Here is a 26,214-nt window from a genome sequence, read left to right on the forward strand (position 1 = left end):
ATAAAACAATGGCAATCTAGAGTATTACATATTCTCCATGGAGTAAGACATTTAAACAGAGACTAAAATTGTCAGATAAGCTGGACACTATATTTAGGTATTTGATAGAAAATTGAATTAGACAATTGTTTAGGTGCTAGGGGAAACCTTCCATTTTGCTCTCTGAAGGTTCACTGAAAAATCAACTCATGAAAGGTAGATAGGAAAAATGGGATACGAATTTATTAGTGTGCACAGGGGAGAATCTTACACAGTGTAATTGCCCCTATCCCAGTGATCTAAGATGCTCGTTTACCGTTCTTCCTAGAGTAATGGGAGATGGTGAAGTGTGGACAATATTAGGACAGTAGTAAATAAATGATTTTTGAAACCACCCCAGAGGAAATTATTCTTTGCTCTGTGTAGAGTCCATGGATAAGATTTAATTTCTTAATTATTTTTTATTATTATACTTTAAGTTCTGGGGTACATGTGCAGAATGTGCAGCTTTGTTGCATAGGTATAAACGTGCCATGGTGGTTTGCAGTATCCATCACCCTGTCATCTACATTAGTTAGACCTCCTAATGCTATCCCTCCCCTATACCCCCACCCCCTGCTATCCTTACCCTAGCCCCCAACCCTCCAACAGACCCCAGTGTGTGATGTTCCCCTCCCTGTGTCCATATGTTCTCGTTGTTCAACACCCACTTATAAGTGAGAACATGAAGTGTTTGGTTTTCTGTTCTTGTGTTGGTTTGCTGAGAATGATGGTTTCCAGCTTTATCCATGTCCCTGCAAAGGACATTGAATTCATCCTTTTTTATGGCTGCATGGTATTCCATGGAATATGTGTGCCATATTTTCTTTATCCAGTCTATCATTGATTGGCATGTGGGCTGGTTCCAAGTCTTTCTTATTGTGAACAGTGTCACAATAAACATATATGTGTATGTGTCTTTAAAATGATTTATAATACTTTGGTTATATACCCAGTAATGGGATTGCTGGGTCAAGTGGTATTTCTGGTTCTAGATCCTTGAGGAATCGCCACACTGTCTTCCACAATGGTTGAACTAATTTGCACTCTCACCAACGGTGTAAAAGTGTTCCTATTTCTCCATATCCTTTCCAGCATCCATTGTTTCCTAACTTCTAATGATCTCCATTCTAACTGTTGTGAGATGGTATCTCATTGTAGTTTTGATTTGCATTTCTCTAATGATCAGTGATGAGGAGCATTTTTTCATATTTGTTGGCTGCATAAATGTCTCCTTTTGAGAAGTGTCTGTTCATATCCTTTGCCCACTTTTTGATGGGGTGGTTCATTTTTTTCTAGTAAATTTGTTTAAGTTCTTTATAGATTGTGGATATTAGCCCTCTATCAAATGGGTAGACTGGGAAAATCTCTTCCCATTCTATTGGTTGCTGGTTCACTCTAATGATAGTTTCTTTTGCTGTGCAGAAGCTCTTAAGTTTAATTAAATGCCACTTGTCTATTTTGGCTTTTGTTGCCATTGCTTTTGGTGTGTTAGTCGTGAAGTCCTTGCCTATGCCTATGTCTTGAATGGTATTGCCTATGTTTTCTTCCAGGGTTTTTATGATATTAGGTCTTATGTTTAAGTCTTTAATCAGTCTGGAGTTAATTTTTGTATAAGATGTAAAGAAAATATCCAGTTTTAGCTTTCTACATATGGCTAGCCAGTTTTCCCAACACCATTTATTAAATAGGGAATATTTTTCCCCATTGCTTGTTTTTGTCAGGTGTGTCAAATATCAGATAGTTGTAGATGTGTGGCATTATTTCTGAGGTCTCTGTTCTGTTTCATTGATCTATATTTCTGTTTTGGTGTTGGTACTATGCTGTTTGAATACTGTGTAGCCTTGTAGAATAGTTTGAAGTCAGGTAGTGTGATGCCTCCAGCTTTGTTCTTTCCACTTAGTATGTCTTGGCCATACAGGCTCTTTTTTGGTTCCATATGAAATGGAAAAAAAAAAAAGGTGTTTTTTTTTCCAATTCTGTGAAGAAAGTCAGTGGTAGCTTGATGGGAATAGCATTGAATCTGTAAATTACTTTGGACAGTACGGCCATTTACATGATATTGATTCTTCCTAACCATGAGCATGGAATGTTTTTACGTCTGTTTGTATCCTTTCTTATTTCCTTGAGTAGTGGTTTGTAGTTCCCTTTGAAGAGGTCCTTCACATCCATTATTAGTTGTATTTCTAGGTATTTTATTCCCTTTGTAGCAAATGTGAATGGGAGTATGTCTGTTATTGGTGTATAGGAATGCTTGTGATTTTTGCACATTGATTTTGTATCCTGAGATTTTGTTGAAGGTGCTTACCAACTTAAGAATATTTTGGGCTGAGATGATGGAGTCTTCTAAATATATAATCATGTAGTCTGCATATAGAGACAATTTGCCTTCCTCTTTTCCTAACTGAATACGCTTTATTGCTTTTTCTTGCTTGATTGCCCTGGCCAGAACTTCCAGTACTAGGTTGAATAGGAGTGGTGAGAGAGGGCATCCTTGTCTTGTGCCAGTTTTCAAAGGGATTGCTTCCAGTTTTTGCCCATCCAGTATGATACGGGCTGTGAGTTTGTCCTAAATAGCTCTTATTATTTTGAGATACATTCAATCAGTACCTAGTTTATTGAGAGTTTTTAGCATAAAGGGTTGTTGAATTTTGTCAAAGACCTTTTCTGCATCTACTGAGATAATCATGTGGTTTTTGTCTTTGGTTCTGTTTATGTGATGGATTATGTTTATAGATTTGTGTATGTTGAATCAGCCTTGAATCCTAGGGATGAAGTCGACTTGATAATAATGGATAAGCTTTTTGATGTGCTGTTGGATTCAGTTTGCCAGTATTTTACTGAGGATTTTCACATCAATGTTCATCATGGATATTGGCCTGAAATTTTCTTTTTCAGTTGTGCCTCTGCCAGGTTTTGGTATCAGAATGATGCTTGTATCATAAAATGAGTTAGGAGGGATTCCCTCTTTTTGTATTGTTTGGAATATTTCCAAAAGGAATGGTACCAGCTCCTCTTAGACTATTTAAATGCTGCCTCAATTTCAGACCTTGTTATTGTTCTATTCAGGGATTTGACTTCTTCCTGGTTTAGTTTTAGGAGGTTGTAAGTGTCCAGGAATTTATCAATTTCTTCTAGATTTACTCGTTTATTTGCATAGAGGTGTTTGTAATATTCTCTGATGGTATTTTGTATTTCCGTGGGATCTGTGGTGATATCCCCTTTAACATTTTTTATTGCATCTATTCGATTCTTCTCCCATTTCTTCTTTGTTAGTCTGGCTAGAAGTCTTGTCTATTTTGTTCAACTTTTCAGAAAACCAGCTCCTGGATTTATAGATTTTTTTAAATGGTATTTTTGTGTATCCATCTCCTTGAGTTCTACTCTGATCTTAGTTATTTCTTGTCTTCTGCTAGTTTTTAAATTTGTTTGATCTTTCTCCTCTAGTTCTTTTCATCATGATGTTAGGGTGTCGATTTTAGATCTTTCCTCATTTCTCTTGTGGACATTTAGTGCTAAACATTTCCCTCTATACACTGTTTTAAATGTGCCCCATACGTTGTGTCTTCTTTCTTATTTGTTTCAAATAAATCTTTATTTCTACTATTAGGTCATTATGTATCCAGTAGTCATTCAGCAGCAAATTGTTCAGTTTCCGTGTAGTTGTGCAGTTTTGAGTGGGTTTCTTAATCCTGAGTTCTAATTTTATTGCACTATAGTAAACTATTTTTAGGTGAATAAATGGACTTGGTCAACATACAATGGTCTAGGACAAAGTCTACTGGCCTCAGGAACAGACAGTGATTTGTGATAAAACTTTGTCCAGGTGCATTGACAGACTTCAGTCTTTCTTCTTGTCCTATCAGATTAGTTAATGAAAACTCAGGGAAGGGATCAGAGGTAATTGTTTGCTTCTTTGCTGGGTCCAGACTTTAGGCAAGTAATGGAACTTCAGAAAACGACTTCATCCTGTACTTTGGAAGAGACAGGGTATTGAGAGACAGAGAGGATGCAAAAATGTTAGAGAGATCTTGAGGCTTCTTCCGTTGAGTATGTCAAAGCAAAGCAATATGATTTGGCTGTGTACCCACCCCTGTCTCATCTTGAATTGTAGCTCCCATAATCCCCACGTTCCTTAAGAGGGACCCAGTGAGAGGTAATTGAATCACTGGGGTGAGTTTTTCCTGTATTGTTTTTGTGGTAGTGAGTCAGTCTCACAAGATCTGGTGGTTTTATAAAGGGCAGTTCCCCTGCACATCCTCTCTTGCTTGCCAACATGTGAGATATGACTTTGCCCTTCCTTCAACTTCCGCCATGATAGTGAGGCCTTCCCAGCCATGCTAAACTGTTTGTCAATAAAATCTCTTTCCTTATAAATTGCCCAGTCTTGAGTATGTCTTTATTTGTGGCATGAGATCTGAATAATACTATTGCGTAGTATCTTTTCTGAATCCCAACAAGTAAGGTTCCTTCCAAAGCAGAATGTTTATGGCTTGACCATTCAGTGATTTATGATGTTACATCTAAAAGTATGTAGCTTTCATTCTGACTCTATCAACTTAGTTACAACTAAATATGAAAAACTAATTTTTGCAGTTTTATAATTAATATTCTTAACATCTGATGCTTGCAGAATCTATTGACGCTACCTTAGAAAATATTTTAGAATCCTTGTTGGTAGCAGACATGGATTTACGTGACAAAATCACTTTCATGAAGTTAAACATTTACTGTTTTGCAAAATATTTAACTAAATTAATGTTTGCATTATAATGTCAGTTGTTAAATAAAATTGCAGAAACTTTCTCTTGTAAATCAAACACACATTCCCAAGTATATACAAATATACAAACATAGGAATAGGTATCAATATTTTTTCCTTGAAAAAAATTCTTCGTATTTAAGATAAATGTTTTCAAAGTAGGATAAATGTTTTCAAAGTATTATCAAGGGAACTTCTCGAAATTCCTAAGACCATTTCAGGAATTCTGCAAGGCCAAAACAATTTCAATAGTAATGAGACATTATTTGCCCTTTTACTTTAATTCTTGACCAGGTATGTGGCAGGCTTTCTATAAAGTACATGCCATATAGTATGTCATGGTTTTTTTGCTACTAAAATATGTGCTTGCCTATTCTTATACTTTCTAAAATCATTATTGGCACATAAGTATTTGCATTTTTGTATATTGACTCAGTTTTGAAGCAGTGCTTTTGCTGTTCTATTACTATCACTGGTTATATTTTAGTAATCTTATAAACTCATAATCATCTAACAAATGTTACTTGGAAATCCTGAAATTCTTTTTTGTCTGCATAGAAGCATAAAAAGGTCAACATGTTTTTATTTACATCACATCTTAAAAACTAAAAAAAAAATTTCTAAAGTTTTAGGTTTCATCTAAAACTGTTATTTTAGAATGTAATCATAGTTTATTCTGAAATAGAGGGAATATTTCTCCTATATTTGCAGGATGATTATTGGCATACAAAGAAATGGTAAAAAGTTTATCAATGAACAGCTGCACTACACCTAGGATACTCAGAAAAGTAAAACTTCCGTATCAGAGGGTCATTTGATTCATGAAAGAGAAAAATCTACTCCAAAGAACTTGAGTGAAACTGTAATTAACAACTATGGCAAGTGCTATTTCCATCATCTTTACATATGCTAATACTGTTCTTTATTGTATCTTTTGAAGCAGAATATTTTAAAATAGTTTTGTACTGCCCATTATGTTGCAGTGTCATTTTGAAACCAAACATTCAGAGGATAATGAAAAAAATAATTAAATATCTTATTCACAGGTGGATTGAAGTATTTAGCAGCCAGAATCATGTGTTATAGCTTTTCAAACTAAGACATGAGAAGCTGCAGAAACATTGTACAGCATTTATATCGTATTGCATTTGCTGTGGAAGCACATAAAATAGCTGGCATTTAATAAAACCTTAGACTATTGATACTACTCAATGTCTATTGATGAAAAATTAGTAAAAGCATTCACAGCAATTCCAATTTCCAATATTGTAGTATCTTGTTGAATTAAAGACTATGTTGCAAACATGAAGAGTGAGATAATATCTTGTTTGAAAAACTGAACTTTTTTACCTTACAAATGGAAAAATCTGCAGATGTGGCCGGGCTAGCTCATTTGCTTCTATTCATTTGATATCAGCACTGACTAAGCAGCCACAAAGATCTTGTTTTATGTGAATGTTTGGCAGCAAGTACGAGGGGCACAGAAATATTCAAAGTATTGAGTAATGCTGTTGAATTTCACGTTTTTTCTTTTTTGAATCTCATGAAAGCACTGAGTTGACTTTGGCATGGCTGGTGCAGAAGCAATGATGTGTAGAATTGCTAGTGCTTTAGCACAAATTAAGGTAGTAGCTTCCAACTGTATTAGTGGTCACTATGTTCTTCACTGAAGTGCACTTGTGAGTAAAAGAAAAAAAAATGCCTATTTTGCTTAAAAATATCTGGTCCCTTAACTCTTCCTGAGCACAAAAGGTAATAAAAATCCGGTGCCTGCTTTTTTCCTTGTAATGCTCAGGGGAGATGAGTGATTTCATCTGAGAATAGCTTTTATAACTTGGAAAATTGGAGGGAGAAGGAGTCAGGGATGCTGCTATCCTTTCAGAATTCTTCTTTGTAATTAATTGGTAAAAATATGAATAAACAAAACCACTAGAGCTTTCTTGAATGGCTAATTTATTAATGATTTTCAAATACAAATTCATTATTCTTTACAAATATAGTTCATTTTAAATATTTTGGTTTTCTATAAACATTTTTATTGTTAAAATTATGTAATATATTGTTGTTTCTTTCTTCCCACTGTAATGTAAGGCACATGATGACATGACCTATGTCTGTGTTCTTATTTCTATACCCCAGTGATTAGAATAGTGACTGGCACACAGTAGGTTCTCAAGAGATACATATGAAATGAATGACTTTTATTTTTATGTTCAACTTCTTAACTTGTTATGATTTTTTATGATCTATGTTTCAAATAAATCATTCCTGTCAAAAAAGCAGTTAATCCAATTATGACTACCCTTATTTGTAAAGCAAACACTTCTTTTGTATATATAAATAGGAATATTGTCCAGAATTTTTTTGTTTCATTGTTCTCTTTTCTGATTAATGATATTTCATTTTACTAGTGATGTATCAGTACTTCTTTCCTGATTGCATTTAACATAGTCTTTTAGACTTAATAATAAATATGTGTTTTTAAATATAGCTTTGCCTAATGGGTTAAAATCATGTAAATATATGTGTTTAGGATATCTGAACATCCAAAAACACTAATACCTGTTAATGTCACTCTACTTGGAATAACTGACATTCCCTCATGATCCCTGTCTTTCTTCCCTTTGCTCAGAATAGCCAGCCTCACTTTACTTGCCTCTACCTATACAACTGAGAGTCAGCTTGGACCTGGTTAAAACCCCACTCCTTTAATTCAGGACTTGATCAAAGTCTCCACTTCCTGACTCACAGTTGTCCTTGTGTTTGAATTCAAATGCTTCTCACCGTAGTACATTAGCAGAAGCATCAAGCTACAGTCCAATCTACTCCCTACTGTGTCTGGATATCCATCTCTCTAGCCTCCTGTCTATTTTTCTCCCCAGAATTTCCTGATGGGTTTGTAGACTGGTTTTGAATTATTTTATTTTCGGTGGAAATTTTTCTTCTCCTTGCCTTGTTTCACTCCTCTCTTTCTCTTCCATCTGGATTCACTTCTGCCTTGTTTTATATACATCCACTTGATCCACAGTTTGGAGATCTACCATGATCTTGGCACATATATAGTAATGTACACCTGTCAATACACAATTATACAAACACTGGATGATGCTACTCACTACATGCACCAAGTTTGAGAATGAGCACATTGTAGAGGGCTAATCTGGGTGTCAGGCATGCTCTCAAAGGGGAGAGATGATTTTATTCTTCCACACTCAAAGCATAAGACAGCATGCTGCATAAATATGGCTGCACTGGCTGATGTAATTTCCCATGTAGTATTTATTTTCATTATCCTTATTATCACTATGCACGTGTCTGCAGATTTGCTATTTGTATTATGAACATCATGAATTTAATCATCTCAGATGGTCTAGAATATTGAACATACCTACGTTTGACAAATCCAACATAATTTTCTGAGCCACCAAATTTGTTTTTATTTTAAAGTAGAGAATTCTGAAGTTCATAGCAGGAAAGATATTTTTTCCTAATGGCTCACTGTATTTGGTGATGGAACTGGTGATAAAACCTTAGTTCTCTATATCTCCAATTCAGTGCTCAATTGACACTGCATTACTCACTCAATGAAAGCTAAATGAAAAAAATTAAAGTTACACTTTGGTATCGCAGGCTATGTTGTGCCTGACTAATGTCGCACATTTTATTCCTTGCAACCCAGGCATACCCCAACTACTACTTACTAAATGACCTATGAAGGTCATTTGTACAATAGTGTAATGTTTAAAGGTGTGAGCCACTCATACTGTGAAGTATTAATAAAATATATTTTGTGAACTTCCTTACCCTTGCTCATAAAATGAATAGACCACTTACCTACCCTAGTCTCCCATAGCTTATAAGGACTTACGCATTCAAATGAATAGTGATCATGATAAGCACTGTAACAAGTAGTGAAGTATCTTTTAAAAGTTGCCTGTCATTTGCCAAGCAATAGCCATGAAAATGTAATATATACTTTCTCACTGAAACTCCTAAAAAGAACCAGTGAGGTTGTATATAAATTTTGTGCACATGACACTCTATTCCATTACCTTCTCTTTTCATTTATCGATTTTCTTCAACAGAAAATAAATCAGTGACTTCAATCATATATGCCTTTTCTCAAAACAATATATGGACCATAATTTGCTATTTCGCCCTCCTGGCTTGTTGATGGAAGTGGTCCATAATCAGCCAGACAAAGGAAGAATTTTCAGCAAGTCTGCTGGTCGCCATGTGAGGGCAGAGTGATATGTTAATGTCAGTGGGGGCAGGAGCAAATATTCAGCTCTAGTTGTCCACAGAAACCATATCCCTAACATAGGACACCTACTAATACAATAACATTCTGTTAAGCCTCACAAAACAATGAGTAGGAGACATGGTACCAGTGCAGTTATTATAGGCAGCCAGTTCTGTGGAAGGAGAGAAAATAAATTTCAGAAGTTATAGGGCTTACCAAGTTTTTTCTTTATTACTAACCATGTAATGCTTTTGAAGTGGGTAAGTAAGCCAGGGTGAGATAAGGAAGAGAGAACCTTGAACAGCTTATGGTAACATCAAAGCCTTGAGTGTTAGCAGTAGGTACTAAGGGCCAACATATAAATAAACCTTAATAGTTAGTTTAGGTTCATTCCTCATATCAATTAAAATGTGTCTATTTGACTGATGATTTAATACTAATTGAAGAGCAGATCAATGTTCTAAGAGGTGGTAAGTAAGCTAAAGGAACAAAAGAGTGGAATATTTTACATTTGTGGACCTATGGGTGGCATTAATAAATTAGATAGAAGATAGATGATTGATCAATAGATAGATACATAGGAAGACAGACTTTTTTTTTTTTTTTTGAGACAATGTCTTGCTTTGTCACTCAGGCTAAAGTACAATGCAATCATAGGTCACAACAGCCTTCAACCCCTGAGTGCAAGTGATCTTCTTGCCTCATCCTACAGAGTAGCTGGCGTTACAGGCATGCACTACCACACCTGGCTAATGCTTTTTTTAGAGATGAGGTCTTGCTATATTGCCAGGCTGGTCTCATACTCCTCACCTCAAGGAATTCTCCCGCCTTGGTCTCCCAAAGTGTTGGTATTACAGGCATGAGCCACTATACCCAGGAGGTTAGGTATATTTTTGAAGTAGATAAATGAAGAAGAATTTCAGTTGATTGGTTACCAGAGATATTTCTCACACAAATTTAAAATTAATATAAAAGATGGTGTCAGTGTCTTAGTCTGTTTTATTTTATTATAACATAGTAGGCCGGGCGCGGTGGCTCAAGCCTGTAATCCCAGCACTTTGGGAGGCCGAGGCAGGTGGATCACGAGGTCAAGAGATCGAGACCATCCTGGTCAACATGGTGAAACCCCGTCTCTACTAAAAATACAAAAAATTAGCTAGGCATGGTGGTGCGTGCCTGTAATCCCAGCTACTCAGGAGGCTGAGGCAAGAGAATTGCCTGAACCCAGGAGGCGGAGGTTGCGGTTAGCCGAGATTGTGCCATTGCACTCCAGCCTGGGTAACAAGAGCGAAACTCCGTCTCAAAAAAAAAATAAATAAAAAAATAACATAGTATCACCTACTGAGTAATTTATAAAGTAAAAATATTTATTATAATTCTAGAGGCTGGAAAGTCCAAGGCGCCAGCATTGTACAAAGGCCTTCATACTGTGTCATCCCATAGCAGAATGTAAAAGGACAAGAAAGCATGTGCGTGCAACAAAGAGCAAGACATTGAGCATGCAGCCTTAAGCCCTTTTGTGATTGGCATTACCCATTCATGAGGGTGAAGCCTTTGTGGCCTAATGACCTCTCAGAGGTCCCACCTCTTGCCATTGTTGTATTGGGGATTAAGTTTCTGACACATAAACGTGGGGGACACATTGAATCTATATCAGACAACATATTTAAACTATAAAAGTTGTAAAAGTTATGAAGTATGCAATAAATCCAGTCATCTGGAAATATTAGTGATGCAATTCAATTTTTTTCATTATTAACATAGGATTTAAAAATTTACTGCTAGAATATAGAGTTAAACTCCAAAACTTTAGAGAGCATGCCTGTCAGTAAGGTAGCCATGGACCAGTAAAGAATAAATATCAACATTTAAACAATTACATTATTAATAGCTTATTATTCATAAATTATTTTATTATACTATTATAGCTTATTTTATCATATAAAATTAGTTTCAGAACTATTAAATATACAGCAGATTTTATTTTACATATGCCATATTTTCTATGACTAATATAAATGGCTTTTCCATAAAATTTATCAAGCTTGATCCTTTTCTGTGTATAATGATGGTTTCCAATATCTTTATTTCTAAACCCAATTAGATTTGTCCAAGTTCTTCAAATGTTGAATGGCAGAAAATTTTATATTATTTAAAAAGAACGGAAAAAAATCTAAAAAACATAAAATGTAAGCTAATTTCTTTCTTTTTTTTCTGTTGTGTCTTTACCAGCAGAGTTTATAAGAATTATTTTTTAATTGACAAAAATTGTATGTATTGTGTCCAGTATGATGTTTTTCTACATGTATACATTGTGGAATGGCTAAATCAAGCTAATTAACATACCTATTATCTCACAGACTATTTTGTAGTGGGGTATTTAAAATCACTCCTAGCAATTCTCAAGTACATAATATATTGTTATTAAATATAAACACCAAACACATTTCCTGAATTTATACCTCCTAACTGAAATTTTGTGTCTTTTACTAACATCTTATCAATAATAAGAATTACCAAAAGATAATTATGTTTGTTTACTGTCTTTTCTCCAAAATTATTAACCAAAACTTAGATTTTTTTTTTTTATTCATTATACTTTAAGTTCTGGTGTACATGTGCAGACCATGCAGTCTTGTTACCTAGGTATACACATGCCATGGTAGTGGTTTGCTGCATCCATCACCCCTTCATCTACATTAGATATTTCTCCTAATGCTATCTCCCCACTACCCCCCACAACGTACCATCCCTTCTCTACCCCCTTAACCCCCAAGCTCCAGTGTGTGATGTTCCCCTCCCTGATTCTGTGCATTCTCATTGTTCAACACCCACTTATGAGTGAGAACATGCAGTGTTGGGTTTTCTGTTCTTGTGTCAGTTTTCTGAGAATGATGGTTTCCAGTTTCATCCAGGTTTCCGTAAAGAACATTAACTCATCTTTCTTATGGCTGCATAGTATTCCATGGTGTTTATGTGCCACATTTTCTTTATCCAGTCTATCATTGATGGGCATTTGGGTTGGTTCCAAGTCTTTCCTATTGTGAACAGTGCCACAATAAACATATGTGTGCATGCATCTTTACAAATGATTTAAAATCCTTTAAGTATATACCTAGTAATGGGGTTGCTGGGTCAAATGGTGTTTCTAGTTCTAGATCCTTTAGGAATTGCCACACTATCTTCCACAATGGTTGAATTAATGTACCCTCCCACCAGCAGTGTAAAAGCATTCATATTTCTCCACATCCTCTCCAGCATTTGTTGTCTCTTGATTTTTCAATGATCGCCATTCCAACTGGTGTAAGGTAGTATCTGAACACGTTTTGATTTGTATTTCTCTAATGACCAGTGACGATGAGCTTTTTTCATACATTTGTTGGCTGCATAAATGTCTTCTTTTGAAAAGTGTCTGTTCACATCCTTTGCCCACTTTTTGATGTTTTGCTTGTTTGTTTGTTTTGTAAATTTGTTAAGTTTCCATTCTGTAGGTTACCGGTTCACTCTAATGCTAGTTTCTTTTGCTGTGCAGAAACTCTTTAGTTTAATTAGATATTATTTTTCAGTTTTGGCTTTTGTTGCAATTGCTTTTGGCATTTTTGTCATGAAGTCTTGGCTCATGCTTGTGTCACAAATAGTATCGCCTAGGTTTTCTTCTAGGGTTTTCATGGTTTGGGGTTTTATATTTTTACATTTAAGTCTGTAACCCATCTTGAGTGAATTTTTGTATAGGTTTAAGGAAGGTATCCAGTTTCAGCTTTCTGCGTATGGCTAGCCAGTTTTCCCAACACCATTTATTAAATAGGGAATCCTTTCTCATTGCTTGTTTTTGTCAGGTTTGTCAAAGATCAGATGATTGTAGTTGTGTGGCATTCCTTTAGAGGCCTCTCTTCTCTGTTCCATTCGTCTATATCTCTGTTTTGGTACCAGTACCATGATACTTTGATTATAGTAGCCTTGTAATATTAATACAGTTTGAAGTCAGGTAATGTGATGCCTCCAGTCTTATTTGTTTGTTTGTTTGTTTTTTGCTTAGGATTGTCTTGGCTATGTAGGCGCTTTTTGATTCCATATAAAGTTTATGATGGTTTTTTCCAATTCTGTGAAGAAAGTCATTGGTAGCTTGATGGGGATAGCATTGAATCTATAAATTACTTGGCCTAGTATGGCCATTTTCATGATACCGATTCTTCCTAACCATGAGTGTGGAATGTTTTTCCATCTGTTTGTGTCCTCTCTTATTTCCTTGAGCAGTGGTTTGCAAAACTTAGATCTTTATTACTGATCAATAAATTGAAGCTATAGGAGAGACTCATAGACATTATATAAAAATAATATGAGATTGGGCTAAAGAATATTAAAGTTCATCTAATTCTCAAATATTACAGTCTCATCTTAGGTTTCACAGACCAAACAGTAATAAGAGCTAGTTGATATTCTCTAGAATTACGATAGGAGACAAAAGTCTCAGATTGTTTCTGAACGGGCATTCTCTGGGACTTAATCTAGCCTAAAATGAGTAAGATAAATTTTCTGTCCTTATGTTTCATAATTTCGTCTAAGTCACCTTTTGACTTATCACAAATTCAAAAACCTTAATAATTCATAGTAGTGTTGTATTGATAGTGAAAACATGAATTCTAAAGTCCAACTGACTAGCTCTGCCATGTTCATTGTACCCCCTTGGCAAGTTGCTTAGCTTCTTCCGTGTGACATGGTTCTCTTAAATTTCAAGTGTAAATAATATTAACTATCTCATGGAACTACTGTGAGAAATAAATTACATGTTTGGACATTACATGACACATAGTAGATGCTCTATGTGTGTTTGCTATCACTATCATTGTCTTACCCTGTAATTAACTTCTCTGAAAATAGGGAAATTGAGAAGTAGAGTTAGTATGAATTGGTAACCCAATAGCTTTCTGCTTTCTGCAATTCTTCTTAATAAAGATGTAATTTATTTGTGCTATAACAGAATATAACTGTTAAATTAAATGTTGCCTTTTTCTTTTATCATTTTAAAAAATAATTTTGCTCATTCTTATGAAAAGGGAGTATTTTACAAGACTGAGTAAAAATCATTTTCTTTTTTTTTTTTTCAAGAAGAAAATAAGAGACAATTAGGGTTCTTCAAGAAAAGGAAAATTAATTTTCTTTTGATAATGACATGGAGTCCAGTTATAATGGATTACTGAAATTCTACCTAATAGTCTATGATACTTTGCTGTGTTTGAGTAAATAAATGGTGTTATATGGATAAAAGAATAATAGTTTAATGTGCACAGTAAAATGAGCAGGAGCTGGGAGGCCAGAGAGACTTGGATAGAGAAGAGAAATAGTAGGGTAAAAGGAAAATGAACAGTAAGCCTGGAAAAATAATGCTAGAGTTTCTGCTGGAAAGCACTAAGTAAACGGAAGAGCGAGGAAACACTACAAGGATTTTTATTTTCTGTGTCCAGGAGCCATGTTGGAAGAAACTATTTGATAGCTATACACTGTTTGCATAAATTTTAAAAGACTTTTAGTAGTTGCCTTTGAACTTTAGAGGGTAAAGCATCCATTTCCTCATTTTTATATCAAAAGTACCCTGATTTTTCTTGGCAGGAGAGTTTACATAGCCTTACAGTATAGTAGCTATACTTATTGGGTAGCCTGGAACAGAATAGATTACATTGATTTAATCTGGCCAATTTATCTCATTTTCCCACGGCTTCCATATTTAATTTAATGCTGACTCAGAACCCTGTTCAGTTCCCAGGTCACTGAGAATAGCCCTTTTCTTCCTCTGCATGAACTGATGAGAAAATAGGAGGTGCAGAACAGCAGTCATCAAAATAAAAGATCCAGGAGCCACTATGTGGAGCTGAAAAAGACCACTAGTCTGCTAGTGCCACAGAAGTTAGAGCAAAGACACAGAAAAGAAATTAGGTCCCTAGCAGCTTATACTCACTGTGCAAAGTTGCATATGCATCCATTATCTTGACTACTCAGTTGTATAAGTTAATAAATGCTTTCTTGGTTGCTGATGATACCAGTTTGTGTTTTGTTTCTTGTTATTTGCAATTAAGGCAGCCTTAAGCAATACAAACAGAAATTTCACATTTAAATCTTGGGCTTGTATTACTTGGCTAACATAGTCTTGAGGCATGTAGAAATACTGCATTCTGTAAACTATCCTATTAGCTGATGCTTCTGCTGAAGTGTCATTAATTTTTTATCTAATCCCACCTGGTGACCCCATAAGAACTTTGTGAGGTTGAACAGAGCATGCTAGAATAACCAACAAAGGGATAAGAGAACTGGAAAACGTTTTGTCATTTGTAAGCATACTAAGTTCCACCTGAAAAGTCACAGCAAGCACATAATAGCTCTATGTGTCCATTTAAAGATAGTACCCTACATGTCAAATACATATCACCCACCATCCCCCTCCCTAAACACACACACACACACACACACACACACGCACACACACATCCATCCTATTGTGACTAACAAAAGGCATAGAAGAGGCATGTGATCCAGTGCCCATGGATAGCCCTTAGTCAGACATAGCTTTATTATCCTTTCTCCTGTATTACTGGGATAGAAAACAATTTTGTTTCCCAGAATGATAGGAAAAACTGATGTCAGTAGCAAAATTTTAATCTGTTTGGCTATGTGAGGTCTGTTAGCTCATAAGATAACCTCTCCCAAAGGACTCATCTTCATATCCTACAATGTAAATTTGAAATTCACTATTAACATTTAAAATAATTCTCTAAAATTTGCAGTACCAAAAATGATTTCCAACACATGCTAACCGTTCCTTATGGTAGCTGATGTCAGGGCCTCTGTGGATCTACATGTTCTTTCCTCTTAATTTGCTATGTGGACAAGAATATATTGGACCACCTCATAATATTTAAAACATTCTGTGCCAAACCATAATAGAAAACAAGTATCAAATCTTCTTAAAAGTTTTAGGACTGTTAAAAGATTGTAAAGAATAAAAATAGAAAGCTATAGTCAACACCTACTTCTCTGACTTTTAACCACAGGACTTTCCACAGTCTTAAATTGTTTATAGGGGTGTGTGTGTGTGTGTGTGTGTGTGTGTGTGTGTGTATGTATGTATGTCAGAGAGAGAGTTCTAGCAGCAATTGCTGCTTCTGTTGTTTTTGGTTCATTGCTATTTCTTCTTCAAGCTCTGTCAACTATTAAAGGTCAAGGGACAAATCTGTTAGGCTATTGGGAGCCTACAATCTATTTCTTGAATACACAGAATGAATAAAATTAATGAATGAATAAATGAATAAGTAAATGAACAAAGATCATTGTATATTCTGCATTGATCTAATAATGAAGGCAAATGCGCCAAGAGCATCAATGTGTGCTCATAATCCTTTTCAGTGCTCTCAATGAACTTACTGGACAAATATATATTAAGCACTTACTCTCTTCAGCAGAAGAATGATATGCAGACCACAACACATAATGGCAGGGTCTTTGGCAATGCTTTTTTGAGAGATCAGCAGGCTGCAGAACCATGTAAATCAGCTAAAGGATTGGGCAGAAAACCAACCGAAACAAACAACAAAACAAAACAATCAAGCCTAATTGTCCCATAAGGTTCTAGGGATTTGCGCTTTCAATACTATCTTTCAGAGCATCCTGTCAAAGAAAAAATGCATCACATGAAGTTAAGCAAGGAAGACTTTATTTAAGACCATTGCAACAGAGGAGAGAGATTGACCTCAACTCCACCAAAACAAAAGGTGGATGGGTTTTTTGTTGTTGTTGTTGTTGTTGTTGTTGTTGTTGTTGTTGTTGTTGTTTTAATTCTGGGAAAGATAGTGGGAAAATTACAGTAAAATGTTAGGGGTAGATGGTCAGTATTAAGTCATCTGTTTGCTACTTTTAAAAGAATTAGGCCCCTTTCCTTCCACAGAAACTGGAAGATAGAAATGCTATCTTTCTTGATAATTACATATCAAAGGGATAACTCCCAGGTCTTTGAGAAATGTATTTCTGGGTTGTAAAACACTTGCATATCTAAGGGGAGAGGAAGAATTTACAATCAAAAACTTTCCAAAGCAAGTGCTCTAAGAAAGGAGGTCTAGGACCAAGGGTCTAGAGAAACCCTTTCTAAAGTTCAGTCAAACCCAGGAGAATAAGTCCATCATGGCTCCTAAGCAAACAAGGATGAGATGGTAACCTACGAGGTGTTAAGTGTTATACAGAACTTCACTAGAAATTTTCTATAGCTGACAATTGGGAAATTCACATTCAGCAAATTATCTTGTTGTTCTATGACTTAGTCAGCTTTTGCAGGCCTACCAAGGAAATTTTTTTTTCTTGAAAAGATATTTACCTCAAAATACAAGAAATATTTTTGTTCCATGAAATAGTTTTTAAAAGTTCATAGTTCAGGAACTTTTGTTGAGTTGTGCTAAAATGAAGATCTCTTATTCACTGAAAGGCTTTAAACAGACAATAAACACAGGAATATAAAAAAAAAATGTTCAAAGAATGAGTCTGTCCCATGATGCTTTTTCTGTGAACAAAAATATCTATATTTCTGAATTTATAGCCCTGACTAGCACTTGTGCACTATAAACTTCATTTTGGTGTTGAATAAAATCATAAGAGTTGCTTCTTTTGAGATTGGCTTCTTTTGAAAACTTGAATTACAAGAATGTGACCACATAGTCAACTTTGAACATTTAAACTCTGGTGATAAGTATGTGATAATTTGCATGTGGCTTGATGTAGAAGTTCCATTAATAGGGTAGTTTTGCTACAGTAAAAAATAAATCTCATAATTTACCAAGTTAAAATATTTTGATTCTCACAAAGGTTCTGAGCCCATAGAGCAAAAGAGACCCTAGAAAGGCACATAACCAAACACTGCTGGAGACAAAAAGAAAAACCTTTTTCCAGTGCCTATGGCCAAATCACTGTCTGCTTGAGCCAAAAGAGTGGGCATGAGAAAGAGCCTAGATATTTTTGTGAAGAACCAAATAATAAATTCTTGCAGTCACAATGAGGTCAACAATCTTCAGTGTTTATCATATTAAAAGAGAAACCATCACATCATCAGTAGCTTAACACTACATTAATTTTCTTCAGAGAATAAAAGAATGAGTTAGTAATTCCAGGAGGTTTTTTTTTCTTCCTTGCTAATTCCAAGAATTCTATTTCTCTGTGGTGTGTGTGTGTGTGTGTGTGTGTGTGTGTGTGAGAGAGAGAGAGAGAGAGAGAGAGAGAGACAGTAACATTTCTGAGAAACTATCCAGTGGAAATAAAAATTTTTAAAGGTCATAACAGACATCTATTATATTGTGAATTGAGAGAAAAACATCAGGCTGACAGTTTATATAACAAGTAGGATATGTTTAGATAGGTAAGAATATATCTAAATTGTTAATCTACTTTAACTGGTAAAATATTAGAAGAGGAAATATGTTGAAAGTTACAACTCAGAGTGTTTAAAAATTATCATTTATTAAGTCATTCAAAAAATACTGTTTTCTATATGTCTGGGATTTCAGATAGGTGTTATCTGAATAGGAATGTTCTCTGAAGAAATAATATTTGACAAATACATTCACGCATGTATAATCACTCTAACACAATAGAAACTCAGCTGTTGCCCTCGTAACATACACAGCAGATGTATTTGTCAGCAGAATGGCCCTCCTAAATGCTATCTTCTGTAAATAAAGAGGCTCTGCTATCTTTAAAAAAAGGCTTCTAAGATCATCCTGGAAGTTGTCTTCAGTTTCACTGACTGGAATGAAAAAACAAACAAAAAAGATTGCCAGGGACGCTTTATGGGCCAGTGTTGTAAGACTCATGTCTCGTCTGACACTGCATTGAATAGAACTAGTCACAGTGATCCCAGCAACATACAAGAAAGCCTGGGAAAATTTGCCTTGTGCCTCCCATGAAAAACTCCATAATATGCAAAAGGAAATGTCCTTTTGGTGAACAGTTAGCTGTCTCTTCCACAATCTATCTCTCACCACCGCCCCCGCCCCCACAAATATTTCTCTGTATTCCCTTCACGAGGAAGTAATTCAAAGTCCAATCCAGTCACTGCATCCAGTACAAAGTCCAGGATATCCAAGAGATACATTTTCTTTTTCAATTAGATATAAAGGTGGCTTCTCATAATCTGGTAATGTGCACTAAAGCCAATTATTTTCATCCTTCAACCCCACATGTCATTTTAAAAGATAGAGCAAGGATGGCAATAAAAACTCACTTCCAAAATGTTAAAGAATATTAGCTACATAGCAATTACCCATCCATAGCAGTCATGGTATCCTCACTAGTAGTCACTGTAAAAGTCCCCACCCTGGCAGCAAGGGATGGTCTCTCATTTACCTGAATTATTTGGAAGAAACTATTTTTCATCTATTGCCCAGAGCTACATCTAAAGAGGAATGTTGAAGAGTATGCCCTCTTTGACAGATTTCTCAGCTCCTTACTTGTTACACATACACATTAAGTAGCTGGAAAGTTTTTATAAGGCTTAATAGTCAAAGACTTTTTTGGTTCAGACTAACAATTTTTTGGAAACACAATTCTTTCAAAAACAGTAGGCTTCAGTCAGGACTAGATGCCTCCACTCAGTATGAGGTGCCAGTAACTACAACTTAAATTTTCTCCTAGACATGCTTCTTAAGTCCGATTTATTTCTCTTCTTCCACATCTCTGCCTCTCTTTTTGACAGCTACCTTGAGGCCATGTGAAACATTACACTTGAGTGGAAGGGAAGAATTTTTAACTAACCCTTCCATAACTGAGATCTTCTGTTTAATGAGAACCTTTGATGAACTCGTGTTGTTAGTCCTTTGTAAATCTTACTTCCTACTATTGAAGTTTCTAGATTCTCTGTCTTCTCTTTTCTGTTCAAAAATCAGCTAATTCTTGCCCAAACTTGGTTTTTTTTAAATACCTTAGGTAAACAGAGTGTCAAACAACCCATGTTACTAACATTGAGCTCTCCAAACTGTTTTAGAACTACCAAATTTATGTGCACTTGCTCTGACTTCTAAGTTGTTGAAGGACATACTTCTCTGTATTCCTAAGGGCAGACTAGCTGCCACAAAAATTAGACTTTAAAATGTATGCTGGCTTACAGGGGATTAGTTCTATTGGTGTAAAAATATTAGCTAAATGAACAGGTTAGTGAAGTCACCCTCGTACACTCAGTTATCCAAGTACTCATTCTGATGGAGACTTCTGTATCTCCAATATGTTGTTTTTAAAGACCCCTGGGTTTACCTTGATTCTAGCCCTACAGACAGCAGAGAGGGAATGAGAAGGCATGAGGGAAAATTTTAACAGCCAGATCTTGAAGTGGCACATGGAATGTTTGCTCATATTCCCCGTCCAGAATTAGGCACATGGCTCTAATTAGCATCAAAGGGGATGGGAAATGCAGTGTGTCCCTGTGATGACTCTACACTTTGGAAGGGGGAACACATTTTTGTTGTTGGATAATTACCCAAATCTGTTACAAGTTGTGACTTGATAGATAAGAAAAAGTGGAAGCCATCTGGATGAGGTTGGATGGGGCTAGTTCTCATTTGAAGGCACATTCTAGGAAAAGCAAACTGGTTGAGAAGCCACTAAGTGGAAAGAACTTGTTTTTTGTTGTTGTTTTAATATCTCAGGGCCCCTGTGACTAAAGTATTATCAGAAAAGGGGGACAAAAGGGGAGGAGGGAAAAGTGATGCCAGAGAGGTAGGCAGGAGACAAATCAAGTTGAAGAGTTAATAAATTTGAATTGCATTCTTAGTGGGCTAGAGCTTATTTTAAGTTAAAATTTTTTTTTGGGGGGTGGGAAATGGTAGATAAGAGGCAGGACTAACTTGCAGCTCCCACTCAGACAGACAGAGCCGTATGTGGACACACACACTGTGAACTTTTGCTCCAAGTACTACTGCAGGAACATATCAGGAAAGCCAAGAGAATGGCAATATTGCACTTCGCCATGGCTAGCTGGGAAGTAATGATACCTGAAAGCCTTGCTTACTTTCTTAGCCAGGAGGCTGGTGGCCTGGGGTAAGTTCTCAGCCCTGCTTATCAGCTACCAGGAAATAAACTTGGTGCATTTGTAGGGGCACAGTGGGAGTGAGACTCGCCACTTGGACTGCATGAGTGCTGGGTGAGGCCTGTAATTGCCAGCTTTACCCCCACTTCCCTGTGAACCTGCTGGACATAGCAGAGACAGCCATAATCCCCCAGGTAACATAATTCTATTGGCCTGAGAACCATATCCCCATCCCACATAGCAGCCTAGCAAGCCCCACCCAAGGAGAGTCTGAGTTCAGACACACCTAACCCTGCTCCAACCGATAGCCTTTCTCTACCCACCCTGGTGGCCAAAGACAAAGACATACTCTCTTGGGAGCTCTGAGACCCGACCCCACAATCCACCACAGGATCCTCCCTACACTACCACAGCTGATGCTTTTTAAAAAGCACCACCTCCTGGCTGAAGGCCAATCAACACAAAATTAGTATAATAAACAAAACTAAAACTAAGGAGTCCTGCAGAGTTCATTTCATTACCCTGCCACCTCCACTGGAGGAGGTGCTGGTATCCACACCTGAGAGACCTAAAGAAGGTTTACCTCACAGGACTGCCACCATTCTCCAGTACCAGGCCAGAGCTTGGTACCTCCACTGGATAGCTAGTTCCAGAAGAGAAATAACAATCACTGCAGTTCAGCTCTCAGGAAGCTCTGTTCCTAGGGGAAAAGGAGGAATACCTCATCAAGGGAGAACTCCGTGGGACAAAAGAATCTGAACAGCAGCCCATGAGTCCCAGATACTTTTTTTCTGATCTAATCTGCCAAAATGACAAGGAGCTAGAAAAACAATTCTGGTAGTATGATAAAACAAGGTTCTTCAGCACCCCCAAAAGATTGCACTAGCTCACCATCAATGGATCCAAACCAAGAAGAAATCTCTTAATTGCCAAAAAGAATTCAGAAGTTTGATTATTAAGTTAATCATGGAGGTATCAGAGAAAGTGGAGTAAAACTTAATGAAATTTTAAAAAATGATATACACGATACAAAGGGAAAAATCTTCAGTGAAATAGATAGCAATCACAACTTCTGGAATGGACACACTTAGAGAAATGCAAAATACACTGGAAAGTCTCAGCAACAGAATCAAACAAGCGGAAGAAAGAACTTCAGAGCTTGAAGACAAGATTTTCAAATTAATCCAATCCAAAAGAAAAACAAAACAAATTTTAAAAATGAACAAAGCCTCCAAGAAGTTTTGGGATTATGCTATATAAACAAAACTTAGAATAATTGCTGTTCCCGAGGAAGAAGAAAATCTAAAAGTCCAGAAAACATATTGAGGGAATAATCAAGGAAAACATTCCCTGCCTTGCTAGAGATACAGACATCCAAATACAAAAGCTCAAAAATGTATCACAAAAAGCTTATCACCTAAGAACTTAGTCATCAGGTTATCTAAAGTCAAGATGAAGGAAAGAACCTCAAGAACTGTAAAGGAAAAGCAAGAGGTAACCTATAAAGCAAAACCTACCAAATTAACAGCAGATTTATCAGCAGAAACCCTACAAGCTAGATAGGATTGAGTACATATCTTCAGTCTCCTTAAACGAAACATTATCAGCCAAGAACTTTGTAACCAGTGAAAGAAAGCTCATAAATGAAGGAAAGATACAGTCTCTTTCAGACAAACAAATGCTGAGAGAATACCACTACGAAGCCAGCACTACAAGAACTGCTAAAAGGAGCTCTAAATCTTAAATCCTTGAAATACACCAGAATAGAACCTCTTTAAAGCATAAATCTCACAATACCTATGAAACAAAAACACAATATTAAATAAAAAGTTATTCAGCCAAAAAAAATAGCACAATGAATAGAATAGTGCCTCATATCTCAATACTAGCATTAAATGTAAATGGCCAAAATGCTCCACTTGAAAGATACAAAATGACAGAATGATTTATCTACTGTCTTGAGGAAACCCAATTAACACATAAGAACTCACATAAACTTAAGGTAAAAAGGTAGAAGAAAATATTCCATGTAAAAGGACACTAAAAGCAAGTAGGAGTAACTATTCTTATAGCAGACAAAAAAAAACCTTAAAGCAACAACAGTTTAAAAAGACAAAGAAGGATATTATGTAATGATAAAAGGACTTGTCCAACAGGAAAATACCACAATCATAAGTATATATGCACCTAACACTGGATATTCCAAATTTATAAAACAATTACTACTAGACCTATGAAATGAGATAGACAGCAACAAAATAGTAGTGGGGGACTTCAGTACTCTACTGACAGCACTAAACAAGTCATCAAGACAGAAAGTCAAGAAACAAATGATGAAATTAAACTATACCCTAGGAAAAAAGGACTTAACACATATTTACAGAACATTTTAATCAACAACTGCAGAATATACATTCTATTCATCAGCACATGGAACATTCTCCAAGGTTGGCCATATGATAGGTCACAAACAAGTCTCAATAAATTTAAGAAAATCAAAATTATATCAATTACTCTCTCAGACCACAGTGGAATAAACTTGGAAATTAACTGAAAAAGGAATTCCCAAAATTATGCAAATAAATGGAAATTAAGTTATCTGCTCCTGAATGATCATTGGGTCAACAATGAAATCAAGATGGAAATTTAAAAATTCTTTGAACTGAACAATAGTGATGCAACCTATCAAAGGTTGTATGCAACCTATCAAAGGTTGTCTTTGCGGTATCGGGGATACCACAAAGACAATGCTAAGAGGAAAGTTCCTATTCATAAATTCTTTTTTTTTTTTTTTTTTTTTTTTTTTTTGAGACGGAGTTTCCCTCTTGTTACCCAGGCTGGAGTGCAATGGCGCGATCTCGGCTCACCGCAACCTCCGCCTCCTGGGTTCAAGCAATTCTCCTGCCTCAGCCTCCTGTCCTACCCATAAATTCTTATATCAAAATGTCTGAAAGAGCACACATAAACAATGTAAGGTCACACCTCAGGAAACTAGAGAAACAATAACAATTGAAACCCTAACCCAGAAGAAGAAAAATAACGAAAGTCAGAAGTAAATAAAATTGAAACAAAAAATTATAAAAGATAAACAAAAACCTGGTTCTTTGAAAAGCTAAAATTGATTAGTGAGATTAACCAAGAAAAGAAGAGAGAAGATCCAAATAAGCTCAATTAGAAAGGAAACAGGAGATATTACAACCAATACCACAGAAATACAAAAGATCATTCAAGGCTACTATGAACACCTTTACAAGTATAAACTAGAAAACCTACAGGAGATGGATAATTTGCTGGAACTATACAACCCTCCTACATTAAACCAGGAAGAAATGTAAACTCTGAACAGAACAATAACAAGCAGCAAGATTAAAATGGTAATAAAAAAATTGCCAACAAAAAAGTCCAGGACCAGACAGATTCACAGCTGAATTCCAACAGGCATTCAAAAAAGAATTAGTACCAATCCTATTGACACTATTCTACAAGACAGAGGAAGAGGGAATCCATCCTGAGTCAATCTATGAAGCCAGTATCACCCTAATATCAAAACCAGGAAAGGATATAATGAAAAAAGAAAACAGACCAATATCCCTAATGAACGTAGATGCAAAAATCCTCAATGAAATCCTAACTAATAGAATCCAACAGCATATCAAGAGGTAATTCACCATAAACAAGGGGTTTCATACCAGGGAATCAGGGATGGTTTAACACATCCAAGTCAATAAATGTGATATACCACATAAACAGAATTAAAAACAAAACTCACGTGATAATCTCAACAGATGCAGAAAAGCATTACAAAATCCAGCATCCATTTTTTATTAAAGCCGCGACTCAGCAAAATTGGCATAGAAGGAACATACCTCAAGGTAATAAAAGCCATCTATGACAAACTGACAGCCAACATAATACTGAATGGGGAAAAGTTGAAAGCATTTTCCCTGGGAACTAGAACAAGACAAAGATGCCCACTCTCACCACTTCTATTCAACTGTATAGCCAGAGCAATTAGATAAGAGAAAGTAATAAAGGGCATCCAAATCAGTAAAGTAAAAGTCAAACTGTTACTTCTTGCTGATAATATGACAGTATACATAGAAAACCCTAAAGACAATTCCACAAAGCTCCTAGAACTGAGAAGTTAATTCAGCAGAGTTTCAGGTTACAAAATTAATGTACACAAATCAGAAACTCTGCTATGCACCACAGTGACCAAGCTGAGAATCAAATCGAGAACTCAACACCTTTTGTAATAGCTGTAAATAATAATAATAATAATAATAATAATAATAAAAGGAAAAACATACTTAGGAATATATGTGATCAAGAATGTGAAAGACCTCTGGAAAGAAAACTGCAAAACATTGCTGAAGGAAATCATAGATGACAGAAACAAATGGAAACACATCCATGCTCATGAACGGGTAGAATCAACATTGTGAAAATGACCATACTGCCAAAGGAAATCTACACATTCAATGCAATTTCGATTAAAATACCGCCATCATCTTTCACAGAATTGGAATAAGCAATCCTAAAATTCATATGGAACCAATATGAATTTTGAGTCTACATAGCCAAAGCAAGACTAAACAAAAAGAACAAATATGGAGGCATTACATTACCAAACTTCAAGCTATACCATGAGGCTATAGTCACCAAAACAGCATGGTACTGGTAAAAAACAAAAAGGCACATAGACCAATGGAACAGGGTAGAGAACCCCAAGAACCCAGAGATAAAGCTGACTACTTAAGGCCAATTGATCTTCAACAAAGCAAACAAAACATAAAGTGGGGAAAATACACCCTATTCAACAAATTCTGATGGAAAAATTGGCAAGTCACATGCAGTAGAATGAAACTGTATCCTCATCTCTCTTTTTATACAAAAATCAACTCAAGATGGACCAAGGACTGAAAGACCTGAAACCATATACATTCTAGAAGATAATATCAGAAAAAACCCTTCTAGACATTGGCTTAGGCAAAGACTTCATGACCAAGAACCCAAAATCAAATGCAACAAAGACAAATGGATGGGACTTAATTAAACTAAAAAGCTTCTGCACAGCAAAAGCAAGCAGGATAAACAGGCAACCCACAGAGTGGGGGAAATCTTTACAATATATACATCTGA

This window comes from Saimiri boliviensis, chromosome 4 (assembly GCF_048565385.1).
Source record: "Saimiri boliviensis isolate mSaiBol1 chromosome 4, mSaiBol1.pri, whole genome shotgun sequence".
NCBI classification, from domain to species: Eukaryota; Metazoa; Chordata; class Mammalia; order Primates; family Cebidae; genus Saimiri; species Saimiri boliviensis.